General features: G+C 42.3%; 1 pseudogene; it reads right to left on the bottom strand.

Annotated features, from left to right (window-relative positions):
• Positions 1-806: 806 nt before the first annotated feature.
• LOC136490240 (chloride conductance regulatory protein ICln-like) lies at positions 807-11,888 on the bottom strand (annotated as a pseudogene).
• Positions 11,889-23,311: the final 11,423 nt, after the last annotated feature.

A 23,311-nucleotide genomic window follows, 5' to 3' on the forward strand; every position in this document is an offset into this window, starting at 1 on the left:
AATTGATGCCGCCGATGACCTGCGCCGATGGCCCATGCGGTCGCCACTAGGCTGTGTTTAGTTCGTGAATTTTGGGAATTTAGGCTACTGTAGTACTTTATTTTTATTTGGCAATTATTATTCAATCATTGACTAATTAGTCTCAAAACGTTCGTCTCGTAATTTCCAACCAAACTGTGCAATTAGTTTTTTTTTTGTCTACGTTTAATGCTCCATACACATATCGCAAGATTCGATGTGATGGCTACTGTGGCACTTTTTGGGAAAGTTTTTGGAAACTAAACACAGCCTTAGTCGCCTGTTCATGACACAGCACTAGCACTGGTGCCTGCTCCCTTCGAATTTTTTTCACAAGCTGGAGCGAACACGATGAGCCTGACTACCTAAGAAGATTCGGTTCGAGAGAGAGCCCGAGCTGATTCGCGATCAGACGACTCAAATGCTAGAACAGCTGACGCGGGTACAGGAGAATGTAGCCTTCGTTCCCGAAGGTTGTGTAAACGTTAGCAGTCCGTTTTTAGAGAGTCCGATAAAGATCGAACGGAAACGATAGCTGTGTAAACGTTTAGCAGTCCGTTTTTGAGAGTTCGATAATGATCGAACGGTACAAAATACAGGGTGACATGGCCAATTGAGGGGAGACTATCTAGCGCAAAATTCGTCGTTAGCAGTCCATTTTTAGATAGTCCGATAAAGATCGAACGGTACAAAATACAGGGTGACGTGGCCAATTGACGGGAGATTATCTGGCACAAAATTCGTGTTCTGACCAGTTCCATTTATTTACAATAAAACATCGCGAATACCTGATATCGTCTTGACCGGCCTTCTCAATTCTAGCTAAAGTTATAAGACATTTGGTTTGCGTCACGTCATCAGCTCGTCCGTCACGAACCTGTTCCACATGCAGCATTCCCACGAACTAACAAGGAGCAAATCTCGGGCGAAGTCGTTCCAGAAAAAAACACCGGACGAGGTGATTCCTGACCAGCCCATGCGGAATGGATCCACTGTCTAAACCAAACAGGCCTGTAACTCTCTTGACAAGTATAGCTAGTTCACCCTTACAACGCCCAAATAACTTTTTCGTTCAGAGCACAAATATTTTGTTACAATAACACTATTAGCTTGAGGCGATCTTTATCAACTGGACAAGGCCCGGCATGGGTATCAATTTGCACCCCTACCAATAACACTTCTAAAATTGTCTGTGGTCCTATAACCATAGATGGTCATGCACGTACGGTTACAGAGCACAACACATAAAACAAAGGAGTATCTCGTTGTCCCCCATTCTATCGAGTATCAACGAGCCTCTAGCACGCTACATTTATTTTCTTGACCAGCAGCACGACCTTTTATCAAATATGTTGACATTAGTGCATGTTTTCAAGTTGGTCCACATGATCTAATGACATGACAAAAGTGAAGTCTTTACAGAGAAGTATGCTGCATCAATGACCGATGTACAATGAACTAATTACTACAAGGTGCCTTAGTTCCCGTTTATGTGGCTCTCCTCATCTATTTCTGCGTCCTCAAAACGTTGGTCATTGATCTGGAGCTGCACATATAAATATCAATTCCGTTAACAATGAACTTGGAACGATCAAAGGACCCGGTTCTAATGGCTTAAGCTACTAAGGGAGGCTATCTCTAAACTTCAAATATTACAGTCCTGAACTCTGATGAAGTATTTCGATCACGTTCATAGATGATATATGCCTTCACAAATACACTTCATGACAATACAGTAGGAAATTCAGAAATGGCCAAATAGCACTGTTCAACTTGGGGGTGGCGTGGGCAGACATCCACACCCACAACCGAGTTAGGATCAGTTCCTACCTAAACAACATGCTAGGCTCTGGTTGATCTAAGAAATCCTCGAAAGGATTAGATTCTGTGTCACGGGTGCTGCTGGGGGGGGGGGGGGGGGGGGGGGGGGGGGGGGGGGGGGGGGGGGGGGGGGGGGGGGGGGGGGGGTGGAGCTGCCACAGGCGGATAGGGCTGGGGCCGACGGCGTGCTAGGGCAGGCCGCGGCGGCAGGAGAGGGAGAGCCAGGCACAGAGAGGAGATAGGGAAAGAGCTGACGCTCTGTTTCCGCTTACATTGAAACGGTTACATTGCTCCTAAAGTCCTATATTTATAGTCCCTAGCGAACTTGTACCCTAAGCAAACAAGAGGACTCGTCCTCATAGATTTGCACTCTCCTTTTTAATCTTATTTCCTATACAAATTCTATTTCTATTTTTCCTACTGTTTTCTTAATTTTACCAAATCTCCTCCTAGTCTCTCTCTTTCGGGCTCCCCCGGTGGGCAGGGGTCGGCGGGTAGCTGCCCCACCCTAGTCGCGCACGCCCCTGGCAGGGTGGAGGACCAGGGCTTCTGGGACCCATTCGGCCCAGCTCGGCAGCCCATATTTAGGCCGGTGATAGATCTCAATTGGGTGAAAGATGTTGGCAACTTCCTAAACTATATTGCTGCAAATATGTTCTCTCGTAACAATCGAGCTATGCTAGCTAGGTAGCAGAAGATATGAAGATGAAACAAACATTAAACAAATTAAAGGCAGTGGAGTTTATTAGAAAGACAACCAAAGAGAGAAAGATAGTTTGCACTGCCAGATCAAAGAAGAAACAGAATATCTGTTCTTATAAACGAAAAAGGATAAATTAAGGGTCTGTTTGGATGAGCTAGGATGCTAGGCTAAAAAATTAGCTCACCTATTAGCCCTCCTGTCCGGATGCACTAAAGCTAATTTTTAGCTAGCTAACAATTAGCTCTTGTATCCAAACATGCCCTAAGGCCTTGTTTAGATGCGTATGTATTTATCTCAATCCACATGTGTTAAAGTGGATTGGGGTGGAATTAAACTAAGTTCCATTCCATTCCACTCCAACACATGTGCACTGAAGTTGATACTCATGCATCCAAACAAGCCCTAAGTATGTGTTTGGCTTCAAGGTTCAAGAGGGATGGGATGGGGCGGTCCCATTTTTTGAATTGTTTGGTTGAGAGACATTGGGGTTGGGATAATCCTAGTGGAATATTCTCCCCTTATTCAGGGCCAGCATGTCCCTCCAAATCGAGGGGACAGGGGCATCCTCTGTACATGGTGTTAGGTGCCATTCGCAAGAACCTCTTCCTCCGCATGGGCAGCGAGCTCACCAGAGCCGCCACTCCTCTTCTCTTCAACATGGGGGTTGACCTCATCGCCGGCACTGCCTTGCTCTGCCCTCGGTGGCCGGCGTCGCTGGACCTCGTGGTGGCAATCAAGCTCATGACGACCAAGCTCCCCGGCAAGCGGAACGGTGCAGGCAGGCGCTCCCGACGAGCTCGCAGGTCCGAGCTCACGCCGACCAGAACTCGCGTGTCCTCGTCCTCGCGTGGGGCTTGCGGGCGCGGTCGCGAGCTCGCGCATGGGGCATGGGACGTGGTTGTTTGCGGGGGCGAGCTCACGTGCAGGGCGTAAAGCACAGCAGCAATGCAGGCATGGGACGCGGCGGCAGGGCGTGGGGCATAGCCACGATGCCGCTCGGGCTATGGAAGTCGAGAGGAAGAATTTTTATATAAAAAAAGAGATTAACACGTGGGTCCCACTGAACAGTGGCTAACAGTGTCAAATATGCCGTCCATCCCATATCCCTTTATCCCTACTACCAAACAGAAAACATGGACTGTCTCATCCCCTCAACAGAAAACAGGGACCTTCGAATCCGTCCCATCCCACTACGTCTTCGAACCAAAACATGCTAAGAGTCTTCTTGCACTCGCCACATGCAACATTAGTTTTAATAGAAGAATAAAAGAACAAGGAATCCAATTGGCTATATCAGTTAGTCATGCAAAGCAGCAATGCAAAACACAACAATGGTTAAAATGACTGCCTACCTCGATTACAGCATGAGTAATATCCTGCTCACCAGTTTGACCAATTGGGTTAACATCTGAAAACTCAGTGTCGCTTCCTGAATGCAAGAAAAATAAAGGAATATTATGCTAAAGATATGTGAGAAAACATGTAACAGATGAAGAAGTACAAAAGAAATTAAGAATGCTTACCATCTGTCATATCTTCATAACCCTCATCACCATGAACCCAGCCATGTTCTTCATCACTCTCTGCTAAGTGCCAGTTATAAGAATACATGAAGACTGTTCAAGGATATAAAAATTATGAGCTTATGGCATTGGTTACCATCACTAGGATCAGGGTTGAGCTCAGCGCAATTGCAGAATGCTTCAAAGAGTTCATCCACTGAAAAGTCCATCAAGGATCCAAGATACAAAAGGGATAACACAGATGTTCAAGAAATTGTACAAGTCCTTTAGTTGACATAACTTGGTGCATACAGAAGGAAAAGAAATGAATATCAGCCCTAGTGAACACAGTTGTTTGCAGGAAGTCTGACGGGGAAGAAATTGGATAGCAGCAAAATGACAAAGGTGTCTACAGCCTCATCTCAAGTTGCAAGCGCTCCTCAGTACATGTTTACTCTACATTATGCAAGTATGCTCATTTCTAGTCAACTGTCATGGGCCGATGCAGCCCATTGGTCAGTGAGAGCCCAAACTAGAATGTCAACATTCTGTATAACATAGTATTTGCAACAAGTGGATAAGCTAAAGAAGTATTCCTTTAAGAAATTTGATAGCAATCACTACTCACTACAGTCATATAAGAACACAAAAATAAATGGAATTATGTCAAAAAATGAATTACAAAGTAATGAAATAATTAAATTTACAGGAATTCTAGATCAGGTATAGGAGCATCATAGGCAACCATTTCTTAAAAACAAGGATCTTGATAAGACAATTTGCCAAAAGGATACATTGACCAGGATCTGAAGGTATGATGCGCATTTCGGTAACTTTTGAGAGCTCGAGTTCTCCATTTGTTTCAGAATCTGACACATCAGACTCCTCACCAGAGCTAGCTTCCGTCTCAATCTTCATAATCCAATGAAAGGGGGGGATCAGTTAATACAGGAACATAATGCAAAATTAGTTAGCACAGGAAGATCATACTGGAGGCCCAAAATTGGTTCACAGGTCACAGGATATGCATATCAGCAATGCCTGTTGGAGATTTACAATTATACATTTCATTATACAAAGACTACTGACATTGCGTACAGAAGGAGATTAGTCTTTCCTAAAGATGTCATGGTATAGTGGCTCAGACAAGTTCAATCAGTTTGAAACTTAAGACATATTTTAGAAGTAAATACAACAACAACAACAACAAAGCTTTTAAGTCCCAAACAAGTTGGGGTAAGCTAGAGTTGAAACCCAGCAGAAGCAATCAAGGTTCAGGCACGTGAATAGCTATTTTCCAAGCACTCCTATCTAAGGCTAAGTCTTTGGGTATATTTCATCCTTTCAAGTCTCATTTTATTGCATCTACCCAAGTCAACTTCGGTCTTCCTCCGCCTCTCTTCACATTACTATCCTGGCTTAGGATTCCACTACGCACCGATGCCTCTGGAGGTCTCCGTTGGACATGTCCAAACCATCTCAACCGGTGTTGGACAAGCTTTTCTTCAATTGGTGCTACCCCTAATCTATCACGTACATCATCGTTCCGAACTCGATCCCTTCTTGTATGACCGCAAATCCAACTGCAATATACGCATTTCCGCGACACTTATCTGTTGAACATGTCATCTTTTCGTAGGCCAACATTCTGCACCATACAACATAGCAGGTCTGATCGTCGTCCTATAAAACTTGCCTTTTAGCTTATGTGGTACCCTTTTGTCACATAGGACACCAGATGCTTGGCGCCACTTCATCCACCCTGCTTTGATTCTATAGCTAACATCTTCATCAATATCCCCGTCTCTCAGTAGCATTGATCCTAAATATCGAAAGGTATCCTTCCTAGGCACTACTTGACCTTCCAAACTAATATCTTCCTCCTCCCGAGTAGCTAGTGCCGAAGTCACATCTCATATACTCAGTTTTAGTTCTACCGAGTCTAAAACCTTTGGACTCCAAAGTCTCCCGCCATAACTCTCATATATTTTAGAAGTAAATGAAGAAACAAAAGATGTTATGGCCAATTAGGCCCAGCCGAGCTACCACCAAGAAAGGGACGCGAACTGAGACCAAGGGCAGCCGCCTACTGCCTCCATCACAGCACCCAGTTCCCCCACCGTCTTTTCGTCCAACTCAAGTCATCATTTATTTAGAAAGTTTATTGTTTCTAAGTTGGAGGGCGGCCCTGGTGCAAGCGGTAGAGTCTTACCGCCTGTGACCGGAAGGTCCCGGGTTCGAGTCGCGGTCTCCTCGCATTGCACAAGCGAGGGTAAGGCTTGCCACTAACACCCTTCCCCAGACCCCGCTCAGCGCGGGAGCTCTCTGCACTGGGTACGCCCTTTATTGTTTCTAAGTTAGAAAAAGATCATATCCCATTTATAAGATCCCAACTACAGTTTACTTAAGGGTCAGGTCAGCCCCCTTTATATAAAGATAGGAGATGTATTGTGGTTTATGAAGCATAGTCAAGAGCCGAGCTCTCTTCTGTTTTAAGCTTCTTCCCCTCCTGCTCTCTTCGCCATCACCTCCATGGACATTCAGCCGCCACCTCCTCCCCACCCAATACTTCAGCACTGTGACTCGATGATATGCAGTGCATTATATTCTTTCAAGGAAAAGGGAAATAACTATTAATGCTGGGTAAAGGTGCATTGTGTTGCTTTCAGGTAAAGTATGCCACTGCACCCTGCTAGATTGCACCTCTTACTTACTCGCAAAAAAAAAAAAAAAAAAAAAAAAGATTGCACCTCTTACAGAAAAGGATAGCTTGAAACCGACAATAGTGCATTCATTGTTGTCAAAACAACAGAAGTAGTGAAAAGACCGAGTGCATATTCATTTAGAAAAAAGGGACTCAGTAGGAAACTTAGAAGGGAACATTGTAAACGAGAAAAAAAACACAATTATAAAATGATAGGGCATAACTTTACCACTTGAACTTTCAATAAGAGGGCAACAAAATATTGTTTTTTGCACATGTAACAGGGCTCAGCATGAAGAATAGTTGTCACAATTGCAGCCAATACAAATTTGGAGCCATAGGGAAAAAAAAGATCAAGCATAATTGTGGACAGCCAAGTCTCAATGCTACAATACCTAATCTGCATCCTCAAATGTAATCCATAGACTTTGATAAGAAAGAACTCATTGTGGGAATGCATTTAAGCCTGAGGACGAGAAATTTTACCCACCCCATCACAAGTACATTGAATTTTCTTTTAGTTTGAATGAACCCTTCCACAATATTTAAAACTCCATACAACATATCTATTAGTGCGCTCAAATAAACTCCATACAATTGTCTTGCAGTCTTGGTAAAAACAAAAAAAACAAAAAAAAAACCCAAAAAAATGAAGTATGTACACTTGGTTCCTAGTTCCCTATGGAACAAATCCAATATAATCATGGTTTTTAAGTAGCAGACTAAGACATTTAGTAGCGGTCACCTCCAGGAGTAATAAAAAACTATAGTTGGATATATATAGTGGAAGTTATTTTATTTAGCAGTTTCATAGAAAACTTACAAAAATTTAATTTATGCATGGAACAATGTTTTCTGATCGTCCGATTAATCGCGATTAATCATCCTTATCGGTACTTAGCACTTGATTAGGCCCTCCGATTCGATAAGAGCGATCAGAAACGTGATCGTCCGATTAATCGTCGATTACTCGCGATTAATTGTCCGATTAGGTCTCTTTGCCGATCAGCACTAAATAGGCAGATGGGCTACTTCAGTTTACTGAGCTATATTTATTTGGGCCAGGCCCATTAGGGTTTCTCTTTGCCGATCAGTACTAAATAGGCAAATGGGCTACTTCAGCGTATCACTAAATGCTGAAGTAGGAATGGAGGTGGATAGAGACTCGGGTGGAGATGGAGGAGGCGGCTTCAATTTGGATGATGATTTCCTTATTTAGATTTAGATGGCTGCTGAATGTTGATTGAATGGCAGCTAGTGTTATCTTAAAAACTCTGAATGTTGTTTGCAGTGTTTAATTATTTAGTTTGTAGTATGTACTCAGTACTCGTACTATATTAAGTAAGCTGTGGACTATGCTAGTTTTCTTAATTCCTACTTTTCTGGATCTGGATTGAGTATGTGCTTGTTGTAATGCTGTCAGTCTGTCACACTATTCTTTTGCATCTACTTACTCAAGTTATCTATTATTCCTGCAGAAAATCAGCAAATATATGGAGGCTGGGACAAGAATATGGAGTCAGATCTCATAGGTAAGTAACCAACTAACTAGAAATATGCTCGATGTCTACTATATAAATATATAGTATATGGTATATTATATATATACCATACATATATGACATATACTTATATAGTCCTGCTATATGCTGGACGATTAGACCGATCAGAGGTCGATTAATCGTCCTGATCGTCGATTAATTGTCCTGATTGTCCTAATCGGTACCGGACCGATTAGGAACGATAAGCCAATCAGAAAACATTGGCATGGAAACATGTAACTAAGGAAATATCATGAAAACAAAACTCAAACACATGTACGAGGCTCTAGACAAACATGTCTCCAGTTTCATTACTTAACATTCATTAAATCAATGAACATAATCACAATTCAATAATAATTTAATGGTTCATTACATTATTTACTAAGTAAAGAACATAACAATGTGGTATATTTTGTAGTAATCTAGAGTAAGAAATTTCAGGATTAGTAATGCTAAAAATATTTTGCGGCTAAGCCAAATAATAGTGTTTAGCAGAGCTAAAACATCATTAGCAGCAACAACGGGACAATTGAAAATATTGTAGCAGTAGACCCTATAAAAAAACTATAGCATTGCTATACCAAGGCTATAATGGACGCTTTAGAACCACATGAATATAATTAATAAAGAATAAACACAGAATAGTTTTGTGATCTATGCCCACTTAGGTCACTTCAAAAACAAACCATTAATAAGAAAGAATAAGCACACAAAATGAGTAACTTCATCAGAAAGAATAAACACACAAATTGAATAACTTCATCTTGTATCAGCCACAAGCAAATAAACGCTAAAAAATCAAGAAAAAAAACTTAGCAAACAATTTTTTTTTGGAAATTAAACAAAATTGTTTTGGTTGGGAAACACTAACAAATGCAAAGTTAGAACCAAACAGTATACATACAAAAGCCCGCGAGGGCAGACCATTCCAAGCAAAACCTCCCATTGCTGGGATTTTGGAGTGAGTAGTCCCAAAAAGGCACAAAGAATCATTACAAAAGGAGAAAAGACATCAAAAGATGATAGTACACTGGTACACATAGTCCAAAGAAAAATACCTCACATGTAATTGGAATTGTCTTCTTAAATCTATAAGTCTCCCCATATACCAAGTGAACATTTTACACAATAGCCAACCCTATATATTTATAGAAACCAATAACTTCTGCTTCATACAGGCCCAGCCCTGGGGCGGGGTGAGAGGGACAGCCGTCCCAGGCCCAGGGTAGCTGATGGGCCCTCCCCAGGTATGCAGTCACTAGTACGTACAGTAGTATTCTGTCAGCCGTAAGAAACATACGCAGACGACGGGACGCAGCAGCGACTCCACACGACGATGCGAGGCTCTTCAACTGCAGACTGCCCTGCGAGTAGCGGAGTTGGCGACTGTTCGACTGATCCTCTGTTCTCTCATCCTCTTTCCTCTGCGAGTAGTATAGATATCGACTCTGCGAATCGCCAGCGGCCAGCCAGGCCGCCAGGCAGGCACGTGCTGAAGTCCGCACCCACAGTCTCGCACTTGATTACGTGAACGACTGAACGTGATCCGCTGATCCCCATAAGGTACGAATCAATCTCTGTCCTATTCCTATCTCCTACGATCCCTAATTCCATACAACATGTTCCCTAATCATGTACAGCCGTAAGTTTAATTAGCGATTCAGACTTCAGAGACCCGAACGGACATCATTTGAGAATTGGTATCTGAAAATTGCGATTTAATTGGGTATTCAAATATTCAATCTGCTAGGCACTTGACTCTCTAAAGTAGTAGTCTATAATTGTTTAATCTTCGTGAATTTTCTCTTTGTATAATTGTTTAACTTTTGAATAATTGTTTCTCTAATTTTTTTAAGGTAATTTAGTATGTATACAAATAATTTCATATCAATATTGCTTTTGCATTCAGTTAGGTGCTTATTGATAGCATTTTATATATGTGTGTATATATAATAGCAATGAGTAGTACTAGTAGTATAATCATGTTTATATAAAAGGCCCAAAATTTTAGCTTCGTTCTAGGTCCAGAAAAACTCAGGACCGGCCCTGGCTTCATAGGAAGAAAAGATAGACATTACAACATCTTAAAACTTCCTTCTCTGCAAAAAGTGCAAGCCAAAAGCTAGCACTACAATGTTCAAAACTAAAATACAAGAAACGAAACAAAAGAGCTACAAGTAAAACGTGCTTGCCAAATGATCATCACAATTGTAACAAACAACATCCAAAATCAGCATAAAAGAACTCTGATGTGAAATAAACTAGTAGCATTATGACTAACGAGAAACATCTAGGACACTTACCTTCACTCACATCACTCCAATCTGGATGCTACCATTAACTGCCAATCAATACTTAATCTCATATCATAGCATGGATGCATAATATGGGCCTATTTGCTACAGCTTATAAGTTGCTTATGACAAATTAAGGTGAAATTAACAGCCAAACGGAACGCTTTTCTGCCACTGATTCATGCCGCATTTATTCCCAACACTCCCATTTGTACTAAAAACAGAAGCTGGACCCAGACCTGCTTATTTTGACTGTACTTCTACTCCATTTGTGCAGCTTCTCTAGGAAGCGCTTCCAAGAGAAGCTTTACCAAAACACCAAAACAGGACCTTCATCATCTCCATTTAATCTTACAATCAAATAGAAGGTACTCTCTACATTTGCCTGAATCCAAACCCCTCAATTCAGTTAATTTTTGACCCAGCCCATGGTTTGCATCTCTATGTACCAGTTTTTTTCGTGTTGTTTTGAAAGGGGTGGCGGGAGCTCTGCCTTTCAATTAAGATACGAAATAAAATTTATGTACTTATATGTAGGGATGAAAACGGATCGGATACGGACGGATATCACCGATATTACATTTGTTTTCATATTTCTGTCCGAATTCGGATTCGAATACGGATAGTGTCAACTATGTCGGATAGAATACGATTGGATATCGACATCATAAATATGCGATTTGAGTATTCGGATACGGATACGGTATCGGATGTTGGATATCCGGACTCGGATATGGACAGATCTCAACCCCTCTAAACGGATTCGGTTTCGAATACGGTTGGAAAATATGCGTACCGTTTTCATCCCTACTTATATGTGCCGTGAAGCCAGCCAAAGCTTGCATTCTCGAGAAATTGTGCTGGTATCCATCTAGATAACACTACGCAGTTCACCTTCATTACCAGAAACGGGCATCAAACTATCCGCCGAATCAGAAGCCAACCAGGAGGTCGCGAACTGACCTGTGTGTAGATGCAGGGGTATGGATACGCCTCGGGATCACGCGACACGGCGTGGAGCGAGACGGCAACGAAGTCTACAGCGTAGCCCTCGCCGCCATCGCTGACCCAGATCACCCTCCTGGTGGTGAGGAAAAGGGTTCCGGGGGCCTTCAGCGCGCGGGGGGCGAGTGCAAGCTCGGCAGCGCTGATCGACACGGACGAGCTCCTCGCCATCGGCCGCCTCGAGGCGGGGTGCTCCGTCGGCAGCGATGTCGGCGAAGGTGTAGAGGCCGAGGACCATGTCTGTGTTAATGGAAGGAGCGGCGAAGGTTTTGGGGGCTTTCAGACTTCAGAGGTTTGGGTCCGACGGGGTTTAATTACTCTCATGTTCATTCTTTTTCTTCTGTTCTTTCAAACAAGACAAAAATTACCACGGGCCACTAAAAATGTCCTCCATTTGAAAATAGTTAGATTTGTTTAAAGGCACTTTGTTTCTTGTCAAATTTGTTGGTGAACATCGTATCTAATAAAATATTTATTTTTAACTATGAAGGAGAGAAGAACGGTGAAATATTATTTTTATCGATGTCTTTTTTTTTTTGTTTCTCTCTCCGTTTCTTCTTTTTCCGAGGAGACTGCGCCTATGGGCCATTGCCGGAAAGGCTGTGCCACCGTGGACACCTCATCTTTTGGATAGGCCAACGACAGATATCCGAGGTGGCACAGCCTCCTCGGAAAAAGAAGAAAGGAAGAGGGGGAAAGAGACAAAAAATAATATTTTACCGCCCTTCTCTCTCCTCTAAGACTATAAATAAATATTTTATTAGATACAGTGTTTACTAATAAATTTGATAAGAAACAAAGTGTCTTTCAGCAAATCTAACTATTTTTAGTGTCCGCTAACAAAAAGGAGGATATTTTCAAAGTCATGCGACAAATTTTGCCTTCAAACAATCAATAACAAACAACATGGTGTTCACAACAGGATCTTCAGTGATAGCATCTCCGCTCCCAACGGGTTAAGCGCTCCCAGCTATGGGCATAAACAACTAAACATAAATATAGTTATTTTTAATTTAATTCCAAATCACATACAAATAGTGTCTATATCCTATATAAGATATGAATAGATATTAGCATATACAATAGTGTCTATATCCTGTACAAACAGTGTCAGATCTTAAGTGATGTAGCTTGTAGAGTAGCTAAGGACCGTTTATGGGATAGTAAGTTTGAGTAACCACCGGTGCAACCACATGTCACTATGGAAGTGGTAAGCTGAGTACTTAGTGGTGACTTACTTATCGCACGGATTCGGCTTGGGTTGTGACGCGGCGTAGCGTGGAAAGCCAGTACCTCGATCCTCCTCTGGCCCATTCGTGGATTCGAAAGCCACATTGACGAAATGTCGGAAGCTCAAGACAACCCTTATCCGGGCACGGGTACGGAGGTTCATCCTTGGTGTCCGTGCGGGTACAGTTGTACACCTCTAAAGGGATCTTTTTGAAAGTCTAAAGTCTTCGGACGAAATTGTTTGGTTGTTCTTTCTTCTAGACTCAGTGAAGTGAGATTGAATGAACTTGTTTATGAGATGAATTATAAAGTTGATCACTTAATCGTTGCTCTCAATTGATACTTGTAATACAATTGCTAAGTCAGAATCATGAGCATTAACAAACGTCATGTTTTTATGCAAACTTACCAATGCCTATTAATTCCTTTGCATCCACCAAATATGTATGTTGGAATAAGTCCTCTTAGTATGAAATGTACTCACGGTGCTGTTGATAAGTTGTTTTGGTGGTACTTCAGACTTGATGACTGCTTGAGCCAAGCTCAAGTGGAGTTGAAGTTTAGCAGGCTAGGGGATGGGCATCCCCAAAGGTTGTCGTTACTCTGATGTCAGTGGTTAAGAGGATGAGAGTGAAATAGAATTTTGGGTTAAATAATGAATAATCTTGATGCCATTTTAGTCTAATTCTTGTATTCATAGGATGCAACTTGTTAATTATTTATGGTTCTATGATGATCGAGTTATGCGAAGTCTTGATGATTGGTTCATGGACTGTAACACTAATTATGATCTTGTGTATTGATAGTGGAGGTGTGGATGGCACTCTCCTAGGGATATCATGGTTGGTTTGGCTTAAAACGGGTTGGTCAAGTGGATGACACCCGATTTAGATAAATTAACGTGGCAGACCCCCACAATCAGCTCCCATGACCCTTTGCTTTCCAGAGACAACCACATGCCTCTTGTCGTTCCTGAGCATGCCATAGGGATACTTGCACAACGTGGCTTGTTAGTACCAACTAATCATCTTTGTAGCCGACAGTGCTGAGGTCTACGGTGGTTAGCCCATACTTGTCCACCACAATCCCCTTGGGCTTGACCCACTAGCACTGGAAGATGGGTATTTGTAGGTCATATATCTTCAACCTGCCCATAGTATATCATGCTCTGCCTTGTCGACTCATTGATGCCCTCATATCGAACACCATTGTTCTGTGTCGCGCTCTTCTTGTCCTTTTCTTTTGTGTGGAACCTGTATCCATTGATATCATACCCTTGCCATGAGGTGATTTGGGTGGATGGGCCTAAAGCAAGCCTTGCAATAGTATCATCAATGGATTCTCTATGGGGTATGTCCTGATACTTGAGCCCCCAAACGTGGGTGATCCGAATTGGGACTTAGCTCTTGACTCTTTTCTTGGAGCCAAGCTTCTGGGGCCTACCAAGCCATCCGCTAATAGGCTAGAGGGTGGCAGTTAGGATCACAGCTAATAGGCTAGAGGGTGGCAGTCAGGATCAACACCCTTTTAAATGAGTACCCAAGATGATAGTCTTCCATTAACTATTAAATTGGATGGCTCACTTAATCGGCCATCCCGGTACACCTCCCATAAGATGTACTAATCAAATGCCAACTTTCATCCAAGATCAACCAAAGAGAGAGAATACATCACAACCACAGCTGGGACATATTATAAGTTCAAGGTACTTAAGTTTACAAGCCAAGTTGTTCACACACTTAATTCATAACATACTACCATTAGAGTCTAAGCAGAAGTCTTTCAACATGGTTTCCAAAAGATAACAAATGTGTGGGGGTGCCGCCACTGCCACATGTTGACACTAGATATGGCAAATAGATAAATCCACAAGCACACTGGATGTCAATGTAGCTTTCACCTGGGAGTATTCCAAGGTATTGAATTTCCATGGGGAACACGAAGTGAACTAGTTAAGAACTAAGAGTGTCCAAGGGTAAAAGTAATAGGTAGAGAGGATATATGTTGTTTCTATAAACTAAGGCAAGACTAAAGAAGACTATCATGGTTGTTTACTTCGGGGCACAACCCACCTAGCAACCAGGAGGGATAACTAGACAAGGCCTGCCACGAGCCCTACGATTTAATAACTAGACCTATCATGGTGGAATACAGAGGATGGATAGGGCTGTCACCATCTGCCACCAACCACAATCTATTTGAAGGCCTAGCCATAAACACAGGGACAGCTATAGCCTAAGCACCACGCTTAATCTATAAACTTACTACTCTAATCCTACGCATGGTGGAACAAGATCAGAGCACATTAACCAAGCGGTGAAACCAGTAAACACAATGATATAAATAATACTTAAGTAATGCAAAAGAGTAGAGTTACCACAAAAGATGCCCGACTTCACTCGAAGAAGAGCTTCATCCACCGAAGCACAAGTGGAGAGGATGCTGACAGCCCTGGATCCTCTCTAAGCTTCTCCTCACTCTCTCCCTATCTTCTACTTCTAAGTAGTAGAGCTACAGAGCTTTGCCTAGCTACTACTCTCACTTGGAGTGATGGAATGAGATGGTGCATTTGTCCATCGAGCACCACTGCCCCTTTTATAGTGTCTAGAGATAGTGGGGGTACTTTTAGGCAGCATAGAAGGTTGGTGGAGCAAGCTTGGGTGGGGGGGGGCATGGTAGGGGCATCGACCGACGTTGGATATCACCAGCATCTCCATCGTAGGGCCTTGGTTGGCTCCCAGGTAGGTTGGAGGGCTCCAAGTCCATGATAGTGGAACCATGGATCCAAGACCACTCCATCGTGACCCTTGGTGTAAACTGACTTAAGATCAATGCTGGAGAAGGCTTAGAGGACCTCTCCCACAGATCAGTGACATGGTAGGGCCACTTGACCCATTTGGCGGCGCCAAGGTGGGGCCGTCCAATGTGGCATGTGGGCCCCTAGCCCCTTGCCACATCCACTTGCCTCCTATGTGCTTTGGTATGAAGTTTGTACATGTTTGGAGCTTTCCATCTTTGGTTTGTGGACTTGTCTTGGATTGTGTTGAATTGGGCCACCTTGTTCGGGGTTTACCCGAGGCCCATGTGATCCAATGTGAAGAACAAGGCATCCCATGGGCTCCTGGGTGAGTGTAGAGGCCCTAAACCTAGTTTCGTGGCCATTGGACACAAGTCTAGATCGGTCGGTGTCAAATGGGGTCGCGCCAATGTCCATCTGTGCTTGAATCCAGCCCGACCCATCTTATGATCTTCCGGAAGGCATAACTTTGCCATCCGGACTCTGAATTGGGTGATCCAAAACTCAATTTCGTGTATTTGGATGAGCTTTTTGACATGGTAATGTCAAAATGAGCATTTGATGAAGTGTTTTTTCATGTATGTAGCCTCCATGCTCCTACACTAACATAGTCATCACACACTTGTGGAAATAGTTAGAAATAAGCCCTATGACTATGGTTTATGTCATTTATATGACCAAATTAGGCATGGTTGATGGTCTAAAATGAGGTGTTAAGGACCATCAACAAGCTCCCCCACACAGAACCTTTGCTCGTCCCGAGTAAAGGATTCGAACAAGAAAGAGTACCAAGCAAAGATTCAGGTGGATTTGATACACAAATTTCTTAGGATATGATGCATGCACAAAAGTTATTTCAAGTCACATACTCATACCTATGGGTTTGAAGTGGCTAGAACATCACCTTGGGTGGTTGAGAAATGGAACAATTCTAACTTGAAGACATATATCACTTCTCCTTCTCAAGTAAGATTGGAGTTTTTGATAATATTTTTTTTTTCAAAACAAATCATAGCTCATGTTACCCCTGATATGGTTATCTCAAATCACTCAGTGGTATTTGTGTATATGAGCTCACCAAGATCTTTCTTTGCCTCAAGGCCCTACAACTATGGCTTATGTGGAGTTTTGGGTAGGAGAATTTGAAAGGCATACTTAGAATGTTTATATTGTAAAGTCAAAGCATAGATCCATGGAGGAAAACAACATACAAACATGATCATGAGTGCAAGTGTGTGGATATGAGTGGAAGGTTGACTCCTTAAAGATTCTCTCTCCAAATCTAGATGATTGAGATCATGGGCTATCTTTGATGCTCATCTCTTTTTTTTGCTCGACACCTTTTTACTCGTCTCTCTGTCTCTCTTTTTTTCATCATCTTTTCCAACTCTCTTTTTTCATAACATATAACCCATGTCTCTTTTTTAGACTTGTATGGAGAATGGAGAGAGATCCTGGATACAAGGAGTCTTTATTTTGTGGAAAGGTGGAAAGGCATGTTTGTGGAGAGGTTGAAAGCCCTAGTTTGGGTTTAAATAATTGATGAAACCTAGGACAAACCTTTGATCTAAGTGTGTGAATTAGACAAGGTGGTCCAATCCAAGTGGTGGAGCAAGAGGAGGTCCCTAGAGTTGAAGATGGGCATGAGATGATGGTGATCAAGCTCAACTTGGAAAAGAAGAAAGAGAAAAACAAAACCAAGAAGATCAAGGCAAAGGTATAAGACATGTTTTGTTTTTTGTGATAAAGACACTATAGAGAGTGTGATCACGTTTAGGATCGATAGTCGTACTATAAAGAGGGGTAATCTTTGGCTAAGTGGTTATCGAGTGCCACTAGGTGACATTATTCTTGCATATGCATTTAGGACCCTAGTGTGCTAACTTTGACCATTGTAAAATGCTTTGAAAAATGCTAACACATGTGCACACAAGTTCTACACTTTGTGGTTAGCAAGTTGGAAGCAAGGGCGAAGTGGTTACGGACTTAGAAAAAGAAAAGGAGGAGCTGCACTATGACCAGACGCTGGCAGCTGAGTCCGGTCAATTATAGCGAGGAGGCGTAAACTGGCCGAGAGTGCTGAGGATTGACCGGACGCTAGATTTCATGCACTGGTGCATCCAGTCACTTTTTCCAGAGGAGGCAAGTTGGGCAATCGGACGTACAGGGTCCACGTCAAGTCATAGGTGACGTACGCTGGATTCAGCTTCGTAGGCGAGCGCAAAGAAGTGGAGTGTGGACCGGACATTGTGGCGCGTTAGGTCACCGTTGACCAGATGTGTCTGGTTAGCAAAAATTCCACTGTGGAACCTTACTGGAGTTAACCGGATTCTGGTGGTGCAGCATTTGGTCGTTTCCATCAGTGAGTCCGGTCATAACTTAACACACGAGCGATTGAGTTTTGATCGTTGAGATCGGGCGGCTCTGGTTCAAACGAGGGACATGTGGCAGTCATCGGGTGACCGGACTCACCTGACCAGACGCAGGGCAGCGTCCGGTCAGCCCATGGTAGAGCCAACAACTCTATTTCATGAGGCCTTCTATAAATAGTGTTTGGCTGGCTTGGGGCTCACTCTCTTTGCACTTTGACATACTTGACATCATTGTGAGCCTAAGCAAACACCTCCCACTCATCTCCATCATTGATTCATTCTCATAGTAAGATTGAGAGTGATTCCATGTGCATTTGCTTGAGTGATTGCATCTAGTGGCACTTCGGGATCATTGTGGCTGAGGATTTCATGTTTCTCTTGGTGGTTGCCGCCACCTAGACAGCTTGGAGCAGCGGAGGAGCTTCGGCACATCTTGGTGATTGTTCGTGGTCGGCTTCGGTGATTGTGAGGGGTCTTGTACCTTCCCTGGCGGAGGGCCAAAAGGTAACTATAGTGGATTGCTCGTGTCATTGAGTTACCTCACTTATGGGTAGGTTCTTGCGGTGTCCAATTGTGTGGATGAGGTTCGTGCAACACCTCTTAGCCACTGAACCACCAAGTGTTGGTCGACACAACGGGGACTAGCATGTCGGTAAGCACGTGAACCTCGAGAGAAAAATTGGTGTGTCACTTGTCTCTTAGATTTCTCTCGGTGATTGATTGGTATTCATCTTGTGATTGGTTCATTCCTCGATGTGGTGGTATAATCACCTTACTCACTCTATTACTTTCCACAAACTAGTTGTAGCAAGCTCTTTAGTGTAACTAGAATTGAGAGCTTGCTTTGTATCTTAGTTTCATCTAGTGGAGCTCTTTAGTGTAGCCTTGTTGAGAGCTCTTAGTGAGTAGTGACTTAGCCTCTTGTGTGCATAGAGATCAAAGAAACTAGAATTATTGGGTAGGTGGCTTGCAACCCTTATAGAGCTAGAGCAAGTTTGCATTTCGCCATTTGTCATACTAATCAAATTGCTCTAGTGATCTTACAGATTTTCTAATAGGCTATTCACCCCTCTCTAGCCATATTAGGACCTTTCAAGTGGTATTAGAGCCATGGTCACTATTTGATTGAAGGCTTAACAACTTCGGTGTCAAATTATGGCTTAAGTTGTGTTCAACCATGTGGGGGGCAAACCACCGTTCTTTGATGGCTGTTGGTATTTATTAACTTGTCACTTGTTTTAATAGCCACCTATTAATTACCTACATCTACTAACATTACTTTACTAGGTTGTCATCCCTAGTGATGGTGCTAAAGATGCTTGTTGGTGCTGCCTAGTATCACTACTAGAATGATACTAAGTAGTTCTTTATCATCTTATGTGACTAGAAAGAATATATAGATATGAATAAAAAAGGATCTACAAGCGCACGGATAATATACCATTGTAGCACTTCACCCGAGAGTACTCCAGGTAACGTTATTTATATTTTTACCATAGGGAAGGTTTAGCTTGGATAAGTATTGATAACTTATACTATTGATGGAAAAGTAAACCATAACCAATATTCTACTTATAACAGGGGTAAGTCATAGGATAATATATATATATATGATAAGTATTGATCAATGATAATGATAAATCACTCAGAGTACTCCTTTCTAAGGCATTAGCATGGTTAGGTAGAATATTAGAGGAATAATTCCTAAGTCATTCTTAATTACAATTCAAAGCATACATTGATTAGTGCAATTACACCTATTAATCATGGCTAAGATCATCTTCATATCTACACATAAGGGATATTACTAAGGGAGATTAAGAACAAAGATTGTCCCCCTTCGTAACCAGATCCTACGTGCTACCTACATCGGGGAGTGGACTACAAAGGACTCAACGGGAGTCACATTCGCGATCTACCACATGACCCAGAATATAGGGTGTATTCGTAGGTAAACAATGTATAAGCGCCATGCTTACACAATGTCGACCACCCACCCATGGTACCTTAGAGTGAGCGCTATATGAACTTATGCATGAACATGATGATAATCCAACTATACTAAGCATATAATCAAAGCAGACGATGAACATTATAACGAAGAACATGGATAAGATGAATACTAATATTGTCATAACAATTGTAGTAAGCATATAAAAATAATGGAGATACAAAACAGAGAGGGGGTACAAAGATTATACCGAACCACGCTCTTGACACGATCAGCAATCCAAGCAAAGCCTACTTGTCTCCCTCTAGACCTAGCCTAACTATCTATGCCCTAGAATATGCTGGAGCTCTGAGGATGATTAGGGTTTTTGTCTTCTCAAATGACTTGATGACTAGGGTTATGCCTGGGGGAGAGGCAGGGGCTAGATTATATAGCCCTGAGGGTCCAACATGAGCCCTTGCATCAAACTGACTTAAGCAACGGCCTAGATGCATCCTCAAAGGTGGTGGGAGACTGACATATGAAGCTGGCTGATAGGTGGGCCCATCGAGGGCTAGGTAGCCTCACAGTGGGGCTGGGTAGCCCCACATGTCATCCCCTTGCTCTCTGCTTTGGTGACGTGGCTTCTGGAGTGTTCTAGAGTCTTCCATGTAGGTACCGTAGTGAAACTCTATATTTTCCTTTGACGATTAGGTCCTCCTTGGCAGTTTTATGATTAAACCTAATGGAAACACAGATTCACCAAAACTCATGGAATTTATTACTTTAAACCCCTAGACCTTTGTTGGTCATCTCAATTGTGCCCTTATACATGTTTTATTAATGGTTTATAATGGTTGTTAACTACCATCAGCAATGGCACATGCTATGATTATTGGAAGAGAAAGATGAAGATGCATCTTGGTTCAATCAATGACCAAGTGTGGGATGTGCTCGAGAGTGATGATGTGATTATTGATCCAAACAATCTCACCAACACCGATAAGGCCAACAAGCAATGCAATACAATGGCTCCTAACACCATCTACAATGCCATTGATTCCAAGGTGTTTGAACAAATCAAGGATTGTGAGAGAGCTAGTGAGGTGTGGAAGAGATTGGAGGAGACATATGAGGGCACATCGGTGGTGAAGAGTGCCAAGTTGTATATCCTCAAGGACAAGTTGACAAGCTTCAAGATGAAGGATGATGAGAGCATTCTAGAGATGTTCCATCTATTGCATGTAATTATCAATGACTTTAAGGCTTTAGGAGAGAAGATCAATAATGATGATATCTCTCATCGATTATTGATGTGCTTACCGCCAAGATTTGAGACTTTGAGATTGATTGTCATTAGAGGAGGATTGAAGTAACTCACCCCTAACCAAGTACTAGGTGATGTCATGACTCAAGAGATATACCATGTGGAAAGGGAAGGGGTTGACAAGAAAGAGAAGAAGGAAGATGAAGACAAGAAGAAGAAGAGTGTAGCATTCAAGGGTAGCTCATCATCCAAGAACATGGGCAAATCCAAGAAAGAATCAAGTGATGATTAGGATGTTAGTGACATTGATGATGAGGCCATGGCTCTCTTTGTGCGCAAGATGGGCAAATTCATGAAGAAGAAGGGCTATGGTGCAAGAAAGAGAAGAGATCATAACAAGGAGTATGTGAGAAGATGCTACAAGTGCAAGAGCCCAGATCATGTTGTAGCGAATTGTCCCTACAATAGTGACAATGATGAGTATGAGAAGAAGAAGCATAAGAAGGGGAAGAAAGAAAAGAAGGAGAAGAAGGAGAAGAAAATGACTTTCCAAAAGAAGAAAAAGGGTGGAGGCTATGTGGTCACTTGGGATAATGATGGCTCTTCAGATAGTGATGACTCTAGTGATGATGGCAATAAATCTCTCAAGAAGGCACTAGCAAGCATCACCATCAACAACAAGCCCTCCATCTTCGACACACCATCGACATGCCTTATGGCAAAGCCCACCAAGGTAAAATATGATGTGAGTGATGATGATTGTGAAAGTGATGATTGTAGGAGTGATAATGATGAGGAGTACACCAAGGAGGAGCTCTTGGACATGTGTGAGCAAGTTCACACTTGCTTTGAGATGAAGAGAAAGGAGTACAAAGAATTGTGTTAGAAGGTCAAATCTTTTGAGAAATCCTTTGATGAGCTCAATGCCACTCATGAGAGGCTAATGGAAGCCCATGAGAAGCTTGGAAAAGCTCACTCTAATCTTGAAAAGGCTCACTCCTCTCTCCTCGAGCAAGTCAAGAAGGAGGAAGCCAAGAAGGAGTAAGTGATTGTGACATATGATGTGGGACTAACATGTGATATTCTTGATAAATCTTTTTATAAGCCCATTGTTGTTGCTCCCACTAACCCCTCTTGTAGCACTTCCACTTCTACTTCACCTTTGAGTGATGGTTTCACTTGTGATGCCTCACTAATGGTGGAAAATGAGACCCCCAAGAAGGAGGTGAATGAGCTCACTTGTGCCTTAGGCAATGCCTATGGTGGAGATGCCTGCTTGCTAAAGTACTTGGGTAGCAAAAGGTTTTCTCTCAACAAAGAGGGATTAGGCTATACCTCCAAGAAAGGCAAGATGGTCTTTGTCACTCTTAAAGCTAGCTTTGTGAAGGGCAATGGATTGGTTTTGCAATAAATGCAAGCAAGTTGGGCATATAGAGCAATATTGCAAGACTAACAAGAACAAACAACCTAATGTATCATTAATTAGATTTGATTCTTGTTACATGCTTGTTAAGGGTGCCAATGGTGTGAAGGCTAAGTTCATTGGTACACCAATTGTGGGATCAAAGAAGAAAGTCATTTGGGTGCCAAAGACCTTAGTAACTAACCTTCAAGGACCCAACCAAGTTTGGGTACCTAAAAAGAATTGATCTTCTTTTGTAGGTCAATTATAAAGCCGGAGGAAGGCATTGAGTGCTTGATAGTAGGTGCACACAACACATGACCTGGTGATTCAAGAATGTTCAATTCAATCAATGCTGATGAAATCAATGGCATTGATAGTATCAGATTTGGTGACAATGACAAAGGCAAGGTCAAGGGCTTGGTAAGATTGCAATATCCAATGACTTGAGCATTTCCAATGTGCTACTAGTAGAGAGCTTGAACTTCAACCTATTGTCGGTAGCTCAATTGTGTGATCTTGGTTTCAAGTGCATATTTGGTGTGGATGATGTAGAGATCGTAAGTGTAGATGGATCTAACTTAATATTCAATGGATTTAGATTTGAGAATCTATACTTGGTTGATTTCAATGCTAGAGAAGCTCAATTGTCAACATGTTTGCTCACTAAGTCTAGCATGGATTGGTTATGGCATAGAAGGCTTGGTCATGTTGGAATAAAA

The sequence above is a fragment of the Miscanthus floridulus genome, chromosome 1 (genome assembly GCF_019320115.1).
Source record: "Miscanthus floridulus cultivar M001 chromosome 1, ASM1932011v1, whole genome shotgun sequence".
NCBI lineage: Eukaryota > Viridiplantae > Streptophyta > Magnoliopsida > Poales > Poaceae > Miscanthus > Miscanthus floridulus.